We start from the raw sequence: 16,966 nt of genomic DNA on the forward strand, positions 1-16,966 counted from the left end.
TAAAGATGAGCCAGTTGACCTGTGCAAGTTCACATAAGGACACTGACAAAGGCAACCATGTCCCATTGTCTCCATGCCAATCTTTAACAGAAAAATGTCAGATATCTCAACCACAATGACATCAATAGATGGTAAGGTGTTGAGTGTGTTTGAATTCCCTTCCTTGTAGCATCCTTTTCTGCATTCCACAGTGGGGAGAAGTTCACCTTGAACCTTGCACGTCAAGTTTCTCACATACTGGAACTTCAAGATACATAGCCGTATGATTTTCTTATTCAGTTCTGCACTGGACTTGAGTTACGAATTTTGGCACAGATACACAATTATGATTTTGGCCTATTGATTATAATGTGGTTAATTGAAAGCTCTGTCAGTCATTTGGATAAGCATCAGCTAGATGACTAAATGTAAATGTAAATTGTTGAATTATTCTTAATTTTGATCACACTACATGAACTTGCATATGGTATACGACAGGGGCCAAATTGTATTGTTTTTTACTATATAGTTTTAATAGGCTAAATGTTTGGGATAAAAAAAAGCTTTTTTTGCAGTGCTTCCATACTTCCTTGAAAAAAGTATTTTGAGTATTTTCTAAATACAAAATTACAGTATTTTATTTTGATACATACGTAATATGGTTAGGCCTACTGTATTTTGTAGTTTATTTTCATACATTAAAAATGAGGGTACTAGGTATTTTATTTAGAAATATATTCTGATGTATTTTTGCCCATCCCTGCCTGTTCCCAGCATTAGCACAACACTTTGCGATGATTAGCTTGTCACCTGTGACGATATATGGTAGGCCTAAGTGACTGACCTATCTGGGTACACTTAACACCTTTGTCAGGACCACTTGGCTCAAAGTAGAGCTGACATAGGGGAGACCACACTGAACTTAATGTTTAAATATGATGTTAGTTTATTAACGAATGATTTGCCCGAAGTCAGTAAATGGTAAGCAAACCAAAAGTGTCGTGCATATCAGTATGATGTAAGTGTAAAGCAAAAAGGTGAACGGGCAAGGAGCGACGACCACAGCCAGCCTCTCGTCAGGCCAAGGTAGCAGAAAGAGAGAGCGAGCCGACTGGAAGGCGGTGATTTTAAAGACCCGCTCATCGGCCCACCAATTAGCGCGGCACGGCCCACAGCAACAGCTCCACCTAAAGGCGACAGAACAGCAGCAGTAGGAAATGCAGGCTGGATTCCCACACAGGGCCAAGTCAGGGAGAGACACACCCAGCACGGCATAGCCGGGCGTGACATCACTCCCCCCCAAAAAAACAGAGGCCCACGTTAGCGGGACTCTGGATTCATAATTAAACACTCCCAACCACCAAAGTAACAAATAAATACAAAGAAAATATTAAACTAAACTCATTCACACTGGAATACCCATACACACTTAATCGTGCACATTCACTCATTTATCGTGTGAACACAACTGTCACAACCCATAAACAACACTGACCACTCTCACCCCAGATCTCCACCGTTTCTTACCACCCAGCAAAATCCTGGCGCCTAGGATAGCTAATTAAGGGAGGACAGATACGAGACAAAGACAGGGTAGAAAAAAGGACAACATCACATCGACTCATCCGGGGCCCGAGAAAGCGCATCCGCTAGCACATTGTCAGCGCCACGGATGTGTCTAATGGACAGTCGGTAGGGCTGCAAGAACAGCGCCCACCGCATGAGACGCTGATTGGCATTTTGTAAAGACTGTAGGAATGTGAGGGGATTGTGGTCTGAATAAACCACCACGGGATGTAAACCACCCCCCACATATACCTCGAAATGTTGGAGCGCCCAGATCAACGCTAGAGCCTCCTTTTCGATCGTCGAATAATTAAGCTGGTGACGATTAAATTTGCGTGAGAAATAACCTACTGGTCGCTCAATTTCTTGCTCATCTTTCTGTATGAGCACTGCGCCAGCCCCCACCTGACTTGCATCCACTTGAAGCTGAAAAGGGTCATCTAACTTGGGTGCAGCCAGGACAGGCGCAGAACTCAATAAAAGTTTTGCGTTTTCAAATGCACGCTTACAATCATCTGACCACACAAATTTCACCGATTGTTTTAATAGATTGGTAAGTGGAGCAACAACGGTTGAGAAATTACAACAAAAATTTCGATAAAACCCAATCATCCCAAGAAAACGCATCACTTCTTTTTTGGTAGTCGGCGAAGGAAACTGGTCAATGGCCAATACTTTAGCCCTAATTGGCCGCACTTGCCCCTGCCCCACCACCTTGCCTAAATAGACCACGGTGGCCTGGGCAAACTCACATTTCGCGAGATTCACCGTGAGCGTTGCTGCCACCAACCTCTCAAACAGCGAACGTATGCGCTCCAGATGTATTTCCCATGTGTCTGCGTAACACACCACGTCGTCTATGTAAACTGCACACCCGTCCAACCCCGCAACGACGCGGTTCATGAGACGTTGGAACGTGCAGGGGGCGTTACGCAGTCCAAAACTCATACGGGTGTAGGAATACAACCCCGAAGGTGTAATAAATGCAGCAATTTCCTGCGCCCTAGGCGTTAGCGGTACCTGATAATATCCTTTTAATAAATCAAATTTACTAACATATCGAGCACTACCAACCTGATCCACACAATCTTCGATACGTGGTAATGGACAGGAATCAGCCTTTGTTAGCGCATTTACCTTTCTATAGTCCGTACAAAACCTAAAGGTGTTGTCAGGTTTTTTAACGAGTAAGCATGGCGAAGCCCAGCTTGAATATGATGGTTTTGCCAGGCCATTATCAAGCAGATATTGCACACTGACATCCAAGCTTTTACGTTTGTCCGGAGCAACACGGTAAAATCTCTGTCGAATGGGTTTTGCGTCCCCCACGTCAATATCGTGTTCTATAAGATTGGTGCAGGTTGGTGTGTCAGAAAATAAAGACGAAAACTCAGAAAGTAAACATTTTAACTGATCACGTTGTTCCCCATCCAAATGCCCCAAGAGGCTATCCAAGCTAGCCAACGTGTCCGAATTGTTAAGCTGAGCCTGCAGGACCGCATCATCCGGACCCCGCACCCCATCAGCTGCCACCTGAGAAGCGTCGGGTACGCCCTCCCCAATAGCAAGTCCAACAGGTCTATAAGCAGTCTTACCACCCACCACCTGCGATGTTGAGGAATAATATGGTTTAAGTAAATTAACGTGAACACGTTGTGTTTTCCTCCTCCGCTCAGGGGTGGACACCACATAGTTGCTTTCCGATATTCTCCGCACCACAGTGTATGGACCGGTGTATTTAGCCTCCAATGCTGAACCCGGAATTGGCAGCAGCGCAACCACTTGGTCACCAGGGCTAAATACTCTTACCTCTGCTTTAAGATCGTACCGTAGCTTCATTTTTGTTTGCGCCTCACTTAGATTTTCATTAGCTAACTTCCAAGCCAAGAACAACCTTCGGCGAAAGCCATGCACATAATCGGCCAAAGTCCTAGGTATCTCTGCACCACCATCTAAATCACTACTCAACACCGATAAAGAGGTGCGCACTTTGTGCCCAAAAACTAAGTCATTAGGGCTAAACCCCGTGCTCTCCTGTACTACCGCACGGGCCGCCAGTAATAGCCAGGGTAAGCCCTCTTCCCAATCTCTCTTAAGTTCAACACAATAAGCACGCAACAACGATTTCAATGTGGCATGAAAACGTTCCAGAGCCCCCTGGCTCTGGGCATGATATGCACTGCTTAAATTATGTTTTACTCGCAGTTCTTTTAACGCTGCCGCAAATGTCTTGGACGTAAAATTTGACCCACGATCGCTTTGGATTACTTTTTGTAGGCCAAAAATGGATACAAACTGAGATAAAGCCTTCACAATTGATCTCGTGGTTATAGTCCTTAGGGCATATGCCGCAGGGTAGCGTGTCGCTTGGCACATCACAGTGAAAAGATAAACACTGCCAGACTTTGACGGTGGCAAAGGGCCCACACAATCTATGACCAGATGTTCAAACGGAGTGCCCACGGACCAAATGGGTTGTAGCGGCGCAGGTTTAATCGAAATATTTGGTTTACCAGCAATTTGACAAGCATGGCAACCTTTTACGAAACTCGCTATGTCCCGTCTTATCCTTGGCCAATAGAAATGCTGCAATACACGATTGTACGTTTTCCTCACCCCAAAATGGCCAGACGCTTCCCCGTGCGCTGTTTTTAAGACTAAGTCTCGGTATTTTACAGGCATCACCACCTGCAACACCTGATCTGCCACATCAGTGTCTGCCAGAGGTGACCACCTGCGCAGCAACAAACCATTTTGGATCAGATAACCATGATCGACATTATCCTCGCCAGAGGCCAAAGCGAAATACTTTTCGAGAGTAAAATCATTCTTTTGAGCTTCAATTACCTCACTGAGAGATAACGGTGCTGGTAAATCTGGGACAAACATTTTAACTCTATTAGCCCTAGATACGTCAGATGGATTCACTGTCTGAGCGCGAGCCATTGCTCGCGTCACCGCGCAGGCAGTGAACACCTCTGGAAAATCTTTAAGACTTTTGTCCAGCTCAGCTGATGGCGTTGGAACTGTTTTGACCACGGGAGGCGGACATAACCTCTCCGGCCACACACAATCCCCTCCCAAATTATTTCCGATGATCACGTCAATATTTTCAACAGGTAGAGTCGGACGTACAGCTATAGTCACCTCTCCATTCACAAACCCAGACTGCAACTGAATTTGATGCAATGGCACTGGAAACGGTTGGAGCCCAATTCCTCGAATTAACACAAAACTCCCAGTATGAGAAAGCGGAGAAAGGCAGGGCCGATTGGCAAATGAAACTCTCCGAAGCTCCAGTGTCACGTAATATTTTAACTGGTACTCTATGAGCATCTCCTACCAGTGAAACAAACCCTTCAGTGATGAAAGGAGCGTAATCAGACACTGAGATTTTAGGTTCATCACACAACATTTTAGAATGCTCAGGGTCTGTTTGAGTCCCATTTAACTTAACATTCCTCAACTGTACGGCAGGAATCGACGAGGCACAGGCAACATCTCTGACATGGCTTACTTTACTCTTGTTACGGGCACTCAAGACTGGACATTCATTTTTCCAATGACCCAATTCAAAACAATAATTGCACTGACTGTCGGCATCACTTTCCCGTGTTCTGTTATGAGGCGCAGGATAGGACCTCCCAGGAGGACCAGCATTAACGCGGACAGATCGATTTTCCCTGCGATTATCGTAACGCGGAGAAAAGTCCCGCATATGATTTCTATGCGTCAATACATATCCATCAGCGAGGTCTTCACCTGATGTTCGTTTAAATATGTAGCAATCCGTTCGGGCAAGATGTTCTTAAACTGTTCCAAAATAACTAAATCGCACAAGTCATTAAACGAATCAATCCCCTCCGCTGAGCGCCAGCGATGAAAAAAGCTACTAAGCTCTCTGGCCACATCAGCGTGAGTTTGTTTTTCCGACTTTCTCCAATTGCGAAAGCGTTGTCTATATGCCTCAGGAATTAGTTCATAGCACTTCAACACAGCCTCTTTTACTGATCGGTAACTTTCTTTCTACAAAAGGCAGTGCCACAAATGCCTCTTGTGCGCGACCAACTAAAACCGTTTGTAACAACAACGTTTTGTCCTCATCGCTCCAATTATGGTCGGCAGCAACATTTTCAAACAATGAGAAAAATATGTCCGGATCACGTTCGTTGAATTTTGGAAGAAACTTTATCATATTTGCTAAACCGGATTGCAGGGTGGAATTTCCACCTGTTTTACCTTCGGCCACCAGCTTAAGCCTGGTGCGCTCAAGTTCACGAGCCTGCTCCTGTTCATACTCCAAACGCTTCAGTTTTTCCATTTCAAACAAACGATCTTTTTCTCTTTCGATAGACTCCATTCTCATGCGTTCTAACTCTTGGTCTAACTCCCATTTCTTTTGCTCCCTCTCTTGTTCCATTTCCAGTTTCTTTTGCTCAAATTCAAATCTCCTTTGCTCTATATCAAATTTCTTTTGATCCAATTGCATCTGCAAAAGTAATTTTTGTTGCTCATAGGTCAATTCATTACTTTTGGCCGAGGAACTTGGAACAGACGGGTCTGTTGGAAATGTCGTTGGTGGGGTAAGCTCTGCCGGAGTACCCCCAGGCAACACCTGATTTTCTTTCAAACGATCACAAATAAAATCTATTAATTGATCTTTCTTTGCTGCTTTTGGCAGTGTCAGTTCAATCCCATAATGATCTGCAACAGTCACTAATTGCTCTTTTGTTAGCGCCACTAACAAACTCTCTGAAGGAGCAGCCAAAAAGTCCTCCAACGCGCTCATTATACAGTCTATTCAATAAACGATCACCAGTATGTATACTATTAAAATCAAACTAAATATAGGCATTCCAGTTACTCTTACCCAACCACATAAACAATTTTGCAAAGTGAAAAAACAGTTCAAGCAGCAGAGCAAACAAATCACGGAGCTCTCCCCCTAAACATTTTCCCCCCAACTATACAAACCTATCTTCACACTGAGTCCAAGAATCAGGATAATTTACTCACCGATACCGACAGAGACGTACTGCCCCGACCAAAGCCAATTCAGCCGGTTCTCTACGGCGGTGCCCTGATCCAGACTCCAGTGACAACCTAAATCCCAGCGCGGAAGCGCTCTAGCACGGGGATAACGATAGCTCCACAAGATTAGTCGCCCCACTACATAAACAGCAATCGCACCTTACCAACAAAGTGGCTGCACTAAATGCTCCAATCTACAAAGTAATGCTACCCAATTAACCTCAAATCCAAAGTTAAACCAAAAGGATCAGCGCAGATCTCCCCAAAACAAAGCATTCGGCGAAAAGCCGGTAGGCCTCAAACTACGCCCACTGGTTTCATTCACAAAATCACGCCGATGACGTAGCTACACACCGCACTACGCTGCCATAGCCGACAGTGGGAATCAAAGTAGACTATACGTACCAATATTCGGGATCAAAATGTATCGGATCGAGCCCCCATATGTCAGGACCACTTGGCTCAAAGTAGAGCTGACATAGGGGAGACCACACTGAACTTAATGTTTAAATATGATGTTAGTTTATTAACGAATGATTTGTCCGAAGTCAGTAAATGGTAAGCAAACCAAAAGTGTCGTGCATATCAGTATGATGTAAGTGTAAAGCAAAAAGGTGAACGGGCAAGGAGCGACGACCACAGCCAGCCTCTCGTCAGGCCAAGGTAGCAGAAAGAGAGAGCGAGCCGACTGGAAGGCGGTGATTTTAAAGACCCGCTCATCGGCCCACCAATTAGCGCGGCACGGCCCACAGCAACAGCTCCACCTAAAGGCGACAGAACAGCAGCAGTAGGAAATGCAGGCTGGATTCCCACACAGGGCCAAGTCAGGGAGAGACACACCCAGCACGGCATAGCCGGGCGTGACACCTTACCATCTATTGATGTCATTGTGGTTGAGATATCTGACATTTTTCTGTAAAGATTGGCATGGAGACAATGGGACAGGGTTGCCTTTGTCAGTGTCCTTATGTGAACTTGCACAGGTCAACTTGCTCATCTTTACTTGCGTACCACTTCACACCAGTGCTTCAGACCAGAGCTGATGCTTCAGCAATAGCCGTCACTGAAAAGCTGTAAGTGTTGTTGAACACAGCTGTTCTCACATTAGCTTATTGCGATAAACATAAACCATTGTTGCCTAATTACCAATTATTCATTACACCTGTCTGTAGTATCTACTTTTTTTGTGTTTTTCACATATAGTATTTTGCAGTATTTTTAAAATTACAAAATTACTATTTTGCATTTGAAACACATATTACATGTTTCAGAAATACTACCCATCCCTGGGAACAGGCAGATTACATCTTTATAGTTGGCCATATAATGACATACTTAGGTTAATACTGTATTTCACCAGTTAGGGCACAAAAATGGCCAGTAGCTGCACTGTGTAGCCTATCTTGACATGTCTTTAAGTTTTGGGTTACAATATACAGGTAGTGGGCTCTCTGTTGATTTTAATGAGTAGGCCTAAGCCTAAAGTTACAGCATTTCTATCACAATTGACCAGACTTTGACCTTTTGTCTTCTTTTAACAAAATTCTGGCTATGATTGTTCCTTGTATTGCATCATGAGCCATCACTGCACCTATTGCATTCTACTGTAGCCTTAAGCCTAGCTCAGTCATTATGTTGTACCACATCACCCTCCATTAGAAGTGCAACGAGCTGCATTGAGCATAATAAACTGCATTTAGAATTCCAAATCCATATTTCCAGATATTTTGGTAAAAGTAACTTAAAAGTAATACAATAGTAGTGTAATGCCTTACAATTCAGAGACAGTAATATTATAATGTAATGAATTACTTTGAATAAATAATACATTGCCCAACACTGATTAAACCACATGTCACTGCTTGACTAAATGAAAAATATAGGCTACTGAACATGCATGGAGATCGTCATAGTTGACAGAAATTACGATACTGATTATATAATAACCTATAGGTCCAAATCTAAATGTTTGGGTTCAGTTTATGAAGTGTTGCTACAGCATGATACTGTGTGTTTGTTATTTATGGGGGGGAATCAGGGGGGGATTTTGGTATCGGTGGGCTTGTGTGTGTGTGTGTGTGTGTGTGTGTGGGGGGGGGGTTCGTCGGTCCAGTAGTGGGCCAGTCCAGGAGAAAATTGCCAGGGCCGAATTTTGTTCCCAGTCCGACCCTGCTCAAGCATGAATGAGTTTGTAAGTTAGGCTACGATGTACATAGACGGAATATGATTATTCTAAAGTTTCACTTGTAAGTAGCCTTCAGTTTAACATATTTATCTAACACTGTATATCTTTCTTCTATTTCTGTTAGGTGCCGCTTCACTCAACTGGATGGTCAGGCTGACTGCAACCGTAGGCCTACTGAATAGATGGCAGGGAAGCACAGCACACGGGAATTTATAAATGAAGAAGAGTGAATAAATGCACTTGCTTTTCAAACTGATAACAAGTTGTCAATGGTTATTTATGCAAGCTTGTGTAGCCTAAACCAGACATACCTAGGCCTAGCCAAATGTATCCTGGCTGTAGATAAAGCAGGGTATGAATTTCCCAATATTTTGCCAGATTTATAGTGGTTTACTGCGGTTTAATATGAATTGAAATACCATTGAAATCGCATTGATCTTTAGTTTGGTTGTAATTTCAACATTGTTTCAATATTTATTTTAATTGAAATACAATTGAAATTCCGCTGGTCTATAGTTACTAAATCAACATTGTTTCAATATTAACTGAGGGTGCAAACTGATGTTAAATCAACATCGAAATCCGACATTGATTCAATGATTTATGGTTGACAATGTAATGTTGATTCTACATAGTTTCAATGCCCGTCTGCTATCTGGGAGTGGTTTTCAAACATTATGCGTGACTCGGACATCTAACTAAATGCAACAGGCTCATATCGTCCTCGCATTCGCAAAATGAGGACCAGTGTTTTGTCAAATTGCAAATAGCTATTCTTTTTAACTATTTTTTTTATGATAGTATGAAGTGCTTTTTGTATAGGCTACTATCTTAATCTTGGAATATGGGGAGGGAAGTGGCGCGTCTGCAGTCAGCCAAATATGAATGTAATTCTGCGGCATAAAGCAGATGTATTTGTTTATTGTACAGAAAAATAAAAATGACATGTCAAGCCATGACATGTCATGACATGTCAATTGACTACATTGCAGTCAAGAAGTAGGGCAAATTAATTTACGAAACCAAAACGTGGGTCATAGTTGTCTAAGCCTCTATTGCGTAGCCTGTTAAAAACGTCGCCAGATAGTATTAAATCGGCAACAACATTGTTTTCTGCAGAAGCCTACCCAAGGCTACAGGTGAACTCTGAACAGTTATTTCTCTACTGGCTCAATTATCACACCACTGTTTTGATTTGCGTATTTGCTTTAATCCCAACACTGACAATAATGTAGACAGCAAATTTCGATTTTCGTTACCACCGTGTAGTCAAATCTTAAGCCATACCCAAGTAGCCTAAATCGAGGTAATGTTTAATTATGCATGATTTATTTTGTTATTGAATTCGTAGGCTGGGACTACTCTCGGCAACAATTATGTAAGGGACGGCAGGCAGAGCGATGTACAGTGGCAGAGCGACGCACAGTGGCTGAAAGTGGTACTGCAGCTTCACGCCGCGTAATGCGCGAATGAAGTGGTCATTTGAAAGCGATGCCCACTGTATGCTTATTTACGTAGGACGTTTATCGCTGCACTGCACTGTTTCCAAGGGGACCAGTTTCAGGGGAGCTCCACCCCATACATGAGTAGAGCGTCTTGTCACCAGTGATATGCTAATGAGTCCCAGAACGTCCACGCCCTTTTTCAGGTGAAGGAAGTAGGCACTTTGCTACTACTGTTGACAGAACAGTAGGTTACTTCAATGAGCAGGCACCATGCCTAAAAGCTGCTGTGTTGTATTTTGCAACAACAAAAAATAAGGATTTGCGGTTTAGTATGTTGCCACAAAAAGAAAGGGAAGGGAAAAGAAGGGGTTTGTGGCTCCAATCAGAAGAGAGAATCCCGATGGGAGGCTGTGGGACCCTGCGTCTAAATTTGTTTACGTCTGCGGCAAACACTTCGTTAGCTAAAGTCAGTCAGTCATGCTAGCTAAAGTCAGTTGATGTCCGATGTTAAATATGTCTAATCTAATAATGAAGGAATGAATGAAACTTTGCGAACTACTAGGAGCTGTTATTACATGTCATAGTTCAGCTCCGAGTTAGCCTGCAACACCTAGCACTAGTGCTATCATGGTTGCACTCTGCATGTTAAATGCGCTATAAAATAGCGACACCGGTCAGGACTTGGAAGAGAGTTTGTCTAACTCGTCTGCTGGCTGGCCATATACTGTAAAGTCTTATCCAAAGTACTGAAAAGTCTTATCCATCCTTTAAAGGTGCAGTCAGCCCAATATATTTTTGTCACATTCAGCATAATCTCCTCAAGATCCGTTAGCTGCCCGTTCCGTGAGTGCACTGTAAAGAAAGGCAGCCCAGGCAGCTCTCTGTAGGCAGCCCAGGCTCCGAAAACTGGAAACAAGCAAAGTGGGAACAGCCTCTCAGAGTTTCTCTGAGAATTCTGAAGGAAGGGCAAGTGAGCTACCTCTCCGGTGTGTTTGGTTTGGTTTGGTCCCAACAAGTATATTTGCAGGCACAAAATAAACTGAACTGACACACAGCACCCATGCACCATGTGTACTAAACAACTGATCCCTCTACGTATACAAATAACGTTTTTAAGATTTTCACTCTGCGTTTAAGTTTGTATTAGTTTTTGGAGTCATTCTTGGCAAATGGTGCCATTTGAGGGTGTATTAAACCTCGCCAAAATGTTTCACTGACTTCATTGTTTTATCTGAAGAAGGACAATATATTGGGCCAGCTCAATAACAGTAACGGGTCGGATAGCAATAATGCCAGGGCAGCTAATTTGGCTAAAGTCGGCTATTATTACTCGTGATAAACAACAAGGTATCACATGGTGACTGCAAAATATAATTTTTAACATATGAATTAGCATATCTTCAAAATCACAAAAATGTTAATTTCTACTTTCAATAAGGGTAACATGGTGGACATGATACGCTTTACCACATCAGTAAGCCACTCTAAAACATAAAAAAGTGTTAATTAAAGGCAGACATTAACTCAGCTCCATGTAGTTGCTTTCCCCCCGATAATGCATTATACTTCTTGAGAGTCAGGTGACTAGGGAAACATTCAAAGGATTTTCATCAGAGTAACACAGGAACTGGTTTAGGCGTTAGGCGTCAAATCTACACCCTGTATAAAACAGATGGGCTGGACTAGACCTTACAGATTCAAAGGAAACTCGGGTGTGAAGAACAAGAGCGCTGTACAACCTGAGCCTGAATACTGGTAGGTGCACCTTTGAGTAAATTATTTAATTACGGTAGATATTCGATGCATAACTAAATTAGCGTCATCAAACAATTAAAAAAGATCAATCAATGGATCATACAGTTGTTACTGTGATTTAATCAAAATTAATTTATTCCTGATGATTTTAATAATGGATATTTAAATGTCAAATTGTGGAATCAATGTACATTTAACACCAAGGAATTTCAATACCATTGTTTGAAAACATCTTTTAAAACTTTTAATACAGATTTTACACAGAACAAGCAATATATTTCCAATGAAACAGTTAAGGTCCTATACAGCATATGCCAGTTGAATTTCAGCAAAGTCCACAATAGTGACAGAGAGAGCAAGAGAGAGAGTTGAAAATGGCCAGATTTTCCCTCACCAGTGCTGGTTCAGAATTCTACTAAGGGGCCCTCCTACCTGAGGGCCAAAATGTAACCATTTATTTTACAGTCGCACCGGACACCCCAGTGCTCCCAATACAATCCCATCCCTTTTGTCTACAGACGTTATATAGTTTGTTTGACCAATAAAGGGCTAGGGGAAAGAAAAATAATCGTATGAATCACCTTCATAGCTATAAATGCCCAGTTTTAGGGTCTGGGCTGCTTGCTTTTGATGCTTGACATATCTGGTTGTGCTAGTAGCCAACTGGATGACTGTTTGTGCCTGTGACAACAGTAGTAGGCTAGGCCTACTTGCCAAAGACATGGCTGGACAAAGCTGGACTGGCTCCCCCTGATTACTTTGTAACGCGTTACACACAACACTGCTCATGCCCTGAAGGGGTAATACGGTTTCAAATTATTACAGTGCATGAAAATGCACTGTACTGTTCTTCCTAGGCTTCTTCTTCTTCTTATTATTATTACAGTGCATGAAAATGCACTGTACTATTCTTCCTAGGCTTCTTCTTATTCTTATTCTTTCTTATACTGTTCTTCCAAAATGTCTTATTACAGTGCATGAAAATGCACTGTACTGTTATTCCAAGGCATTTTATTACAGTGCATGAAAATGCACTGTACTGTTATTCCAAGGCTTTTTACAGTGCATGAAAATGCACTGTACTGTTCTTCCTAGGCTTCTTCTTATTATTATTATTATTACAGTGCATGAAAATGCACTGTACTGTTCTTCCTAGGCTTCTTCTTCTTATTATTATTATTACAGTGCATGAAAATGTACTGTTCTTCCTAGGCAACTTCTTCTACTTCTTCTTCTTATTCCGCTTACCACTTTTTCCGTACGCAATTTCTCTTGAACAGTTTAACTTAGAAACTTCATTCAAACTTTGTAACGTAGGTCTTCAAACAGATCGGGTTGGTATTTTCAACTTTGAAACTTTTATACTTTTTAAACTATTAAAGAAAAACTTTTTAAAAATCCCCATAGACTTAACATTGCCTATTGTGACATCATGATACGGCCGTTAAGCAATTAGAATCCTATGGCAGGTGTTCAGGCCACCTGGATCAACTGCCAGTCTCAGGCTTTAAGCATACAAACTGGCCCTATTAAGACTACACATCCTGTTCAACTGCGTCCTCTGCCAATAACCGTTTCAAAATAAAAGTCCTCACTACAATATTTCACTATTAACCCTTAGAACCCTAAGCTGTTTTTAGGGCATTTTCACTACCTTTATTCATAAGGATTTATTCTGGTCATTGTAAGTGGCACACACACATATTATATATTGTTTTTTTTCAGCAGAGTCTAGGCTATCCAGATCTGCCATCATTTCATGTATTAGTACTAGCATTTTATTTTGATTTTTAAAGAATTAAAATATAAAAATCATATTATAAAAATGTGTATATTTTGACCTGTATCTCACCACAGCAAGCTCATAGCTCTACATGCATTTCATGTGTGTGTAGGGCAGACTGTCCTGAAACGGGCAATATAATTGCCATGTTGGAGGGATACTCTGGGGCTGAGCAATTTACAGAAATATGTGGTGTGTGATTTACGGAAATAAATGCCATTATTTATTTAGCGATGAAAAATGACCATTCTGCGCTCCATATCTGTGACACGAACTGATCTGACCTCACTTGACCCAAGTTTGCCTGTTAGCATGTGTGACTATGGTGTATGCACTCATGATGATTCTCAACTTTTTACTGCATTGCCATGAACAAAGTAAAGGCAAAAAAGGTGTTTCTTTGTTGAACAAATTGGGATGCAATGTGAGCCTTGAATTGGATGCCATGCAGGAATTTGCTAGGATCTCAAAACCGGATTATGAACATGTTTTGCCATAGAGAAACACACGATAGCGTTGGATTATAAACATGCTTTGCCACAAAAACAGACAAAAACGTGGGGTAAGTCCAGCTATATGAAGTTATTATTTTGCTGTCACTTCGTCTGTTTTATAACCCAGAAGGGTGTATTTGGTATCAAATGATAGCTCTGTGTCTCCTCTTTCATCTAACATACGTGGCATATATATCCGATCACGGGTCCGCGAGTAATTACTCCGAGAGTAATGGGTGTGCAGTGTTGGTTTGTGTACATGACGTTAATATTTTGCAGTCACTTCGTCTGTTTTTATAAGCCAGAAAGATCGATATGGTACCAGTGGATAGCCCTGTTTCTCCTCTTTCATCTGATATGCTTGCCATATCTATGCGATCACGGGTTCACGAGTAATTCAAACGAGAGTAATGGGTGCGCAGGTGAACGCCGAGAAGTATAGACTTTTATAGACTGCAATTTTATTTAATTTCATGATTTTTTTTTATTTTCATACTTGATCGTACAGACAAGTGCATAGTCTCTTTGAAAAGCCCCACTTCTTCTCTGTCATAAAATAAAGGTTTTATCTCGTTGTGACGAACAGTCGTGGAGCAATGTAACAGAGAAGAAAGGGTGTGTTTTTTGACGCACTTTGCGTCAATCGGGTTCTAAGGGTTAAACAATTTAACCCTTTAAACTACTGAACTTTTTAACTGTTCAGCCATTGTAACTGTTACTTGTCATCGACTATGACTCCTACCCACTGTAGCTAGTTAGCATAGTTAGCATGTTAGCATTGTTAACATTGTTAGCATTTTTAGCAAAACTGCTAAAAATGATTAGCTAAGTAACATGGTTAGCATAGTTAGCATGTTAGCATTGCTAACATTGTTAGCATTTTTAACAAAGCTGTTAAAAATGATTAGCTAAGTTAGCTAAGTAACATGGTTAGCATAGTTAGCATGCTAGTTAGCATAGTTAGCAGAACTACTAAAAATGATTAGCTAGTTTAGCTAAGTCACATGGTTAGCATAGTTAGCATATTAGCATTGTTAGCATAGTTAACATGTTTACCAAAACTGCTAGAAAATGTTAGTTAAGTTAGCTAAGTAGCATGGTTAGCATAGTTAACATTATTAACATAGTTATCATGTTTAGCAAAACTGCTAGAAAACGTTAGCTAAGTTAACTAAGAAACATGGTTTGCATGTTAGCATTGCTAGCACTACTATAAAACATTAGCTAAGTAGCATGGTTAACATAGTTAAAAATCTTAGCATAACTGTTAGCAAACATTAGAGCCATTCCAACTTTCAGTTATCGTCAAATATCTACCTATACACAGCCATTAAAGTATTTGAATATCAACATTCATTAAACTTCCAGTCTGTCAACAACTTTTAAACTATTTACCTTCAACTTTTAAACGGTCTACTTTTAAACTATCATTAAACTATCTATATAAACTAGCTATCTGTTGTCTATCAACAACTTTTAAAATATCTACTGTTTATCAACAACTTTTAAACTATCTACATTCAGCTTTTAAACAGTCTACTTTTAAACTATCAACTTTTATTAAGCTATGCAACCACCATGTCTATCCTTGCATCACCGTAGTAACCATCTCTGTATTATCTGTTTTAACTATACATGATATTTTATATCACAACTTTAGCATTTTCATGCACTGATAATTCCTTGGAATTGCATTTCTAGATAATGTATGAGACACTATACACTGTCACTAACTGTCACTAGCTTGACTCAAGGGGAGATGGGGGAGGGAGTCTTCATTTTTTGCGGGGCCCTACACAACTTCCGTAACTTGCGTAGTGTGCCTATAGGGAGAACTGGCCCTGGTCCCTCATCAAAATGTGAGCAGGATTTGTAGCATTATTTATCTTGCTTGTGTGACCTGACGCTACAAATGTTTAGCAAGAGACCAGTCTGCATCATCAAATATGAAGGGTGGGTGCCGGTTGGATGTCACAAAATATAAATAAAAATTAACCGAACCTGATGGTGTAGGATGGGCAGGGCATGATTGACAGCAGATGTGCAAACTAAAAGCAAAGTCTTTCTAAAAGTAAATGGAGGTGAATTAATTTGCATGATGCTGAAATAAAACATTAGTGTCCTTTTAAGAGTGTCAGTTTAAGAGGAACCACTCTTAAGCTATTAACCTAGAATTAAAACAATGTGTATGTGTTATTAATATGGAATTACTCTTTTAAGTTGAAATGAAATCACATTTATTTGCCTTTAATAATTTTAAATTAGATGCACAATGATGATTTATATGAATTTACTGATGTTGTTTTAATTTAATTTTTGTAACCTTTTGTTACCTCTAACCCAGTGGTCCCCAAACTTTTTCTTCCGAGGGCCAGCTCACTATGCCTGGCTCCAAGAGAGGGCCAGAGACTCGGAGTAGTTCTATATCAGTAACCATAAATAGCTTAGTGCTGTGAACAACAGCAGTCTACCTTAGTTGAATATTCTATTACATTTAATCATGGCCTATTGCAATTTAATACCATTGTTAGCTGTGTTTATATTGTCATCATGCCATATCAGTGTAAAATTAAATAATACTAATAAAAAAAACGTTTGCATTCCCAAAAGTATTAGCAGGGAGTCCCAAAAGTATATTTTATTAAAAAATGTGTGAACTGTGAACTGAATTCTGTGTCTTTGCATACACAGCTCAAGTTGTGAATATCCTACAAATAATTTAAAGTTC

At 41.0% G+C, this 16,966-nt stretch overlaps 1 protein-coding gene and 1 long non-coding RNA gene across 2 annotated transcripts in view; both read left to right on the forward strand.

The window, feature by feature from the left end:
• The first annotated feature begins 7,614 nt into the window (after positions 1–7,614).
• LOC121704836 lies at positions 7,615–9,020 on the forward strand. The gene is made up of 2 exons (XR_006030666.1): positions 7,615–7,649; positions 8,886–9,020. It is a non-coding gene; the product is annotated as an uncharacterized LOC121704836 (long non-coding RNA).
• Positions 9,021–11,921: 2,901 nt separating this feature from the next.
• The window catches only part of LOC121704799 (alpha-tectorin-like), a 52,202-nt gene continuing 47,157 nt past the window's right edge, over positions 11,922–16,966 (forward strand). The window contains exon 1 of the mRNA XM_042085292.1: positions 11,922–11,961. The gene's annotated coding sequence lies outside the window, so the exon portion shown is untranslated. The remainder of the gene's footprint in view (positions 11,962–16,966) is intronic.

The sequence above is a fragment of the Alosa sapidissima genome, chromosome 3, assembly GCF_018492685.1.
Source record: "Alosa sapidissima isolate fAloSap1 chromosome 3, fAloSap1.pri, whole genome shotgun sequence".
Classification (NCBI taxonomy): Eukaryota; Metazoa; Chordata; class Actinopteri; order Clupeiformes; family Clupeidae; genus Alosa; species Alosa sapidissima.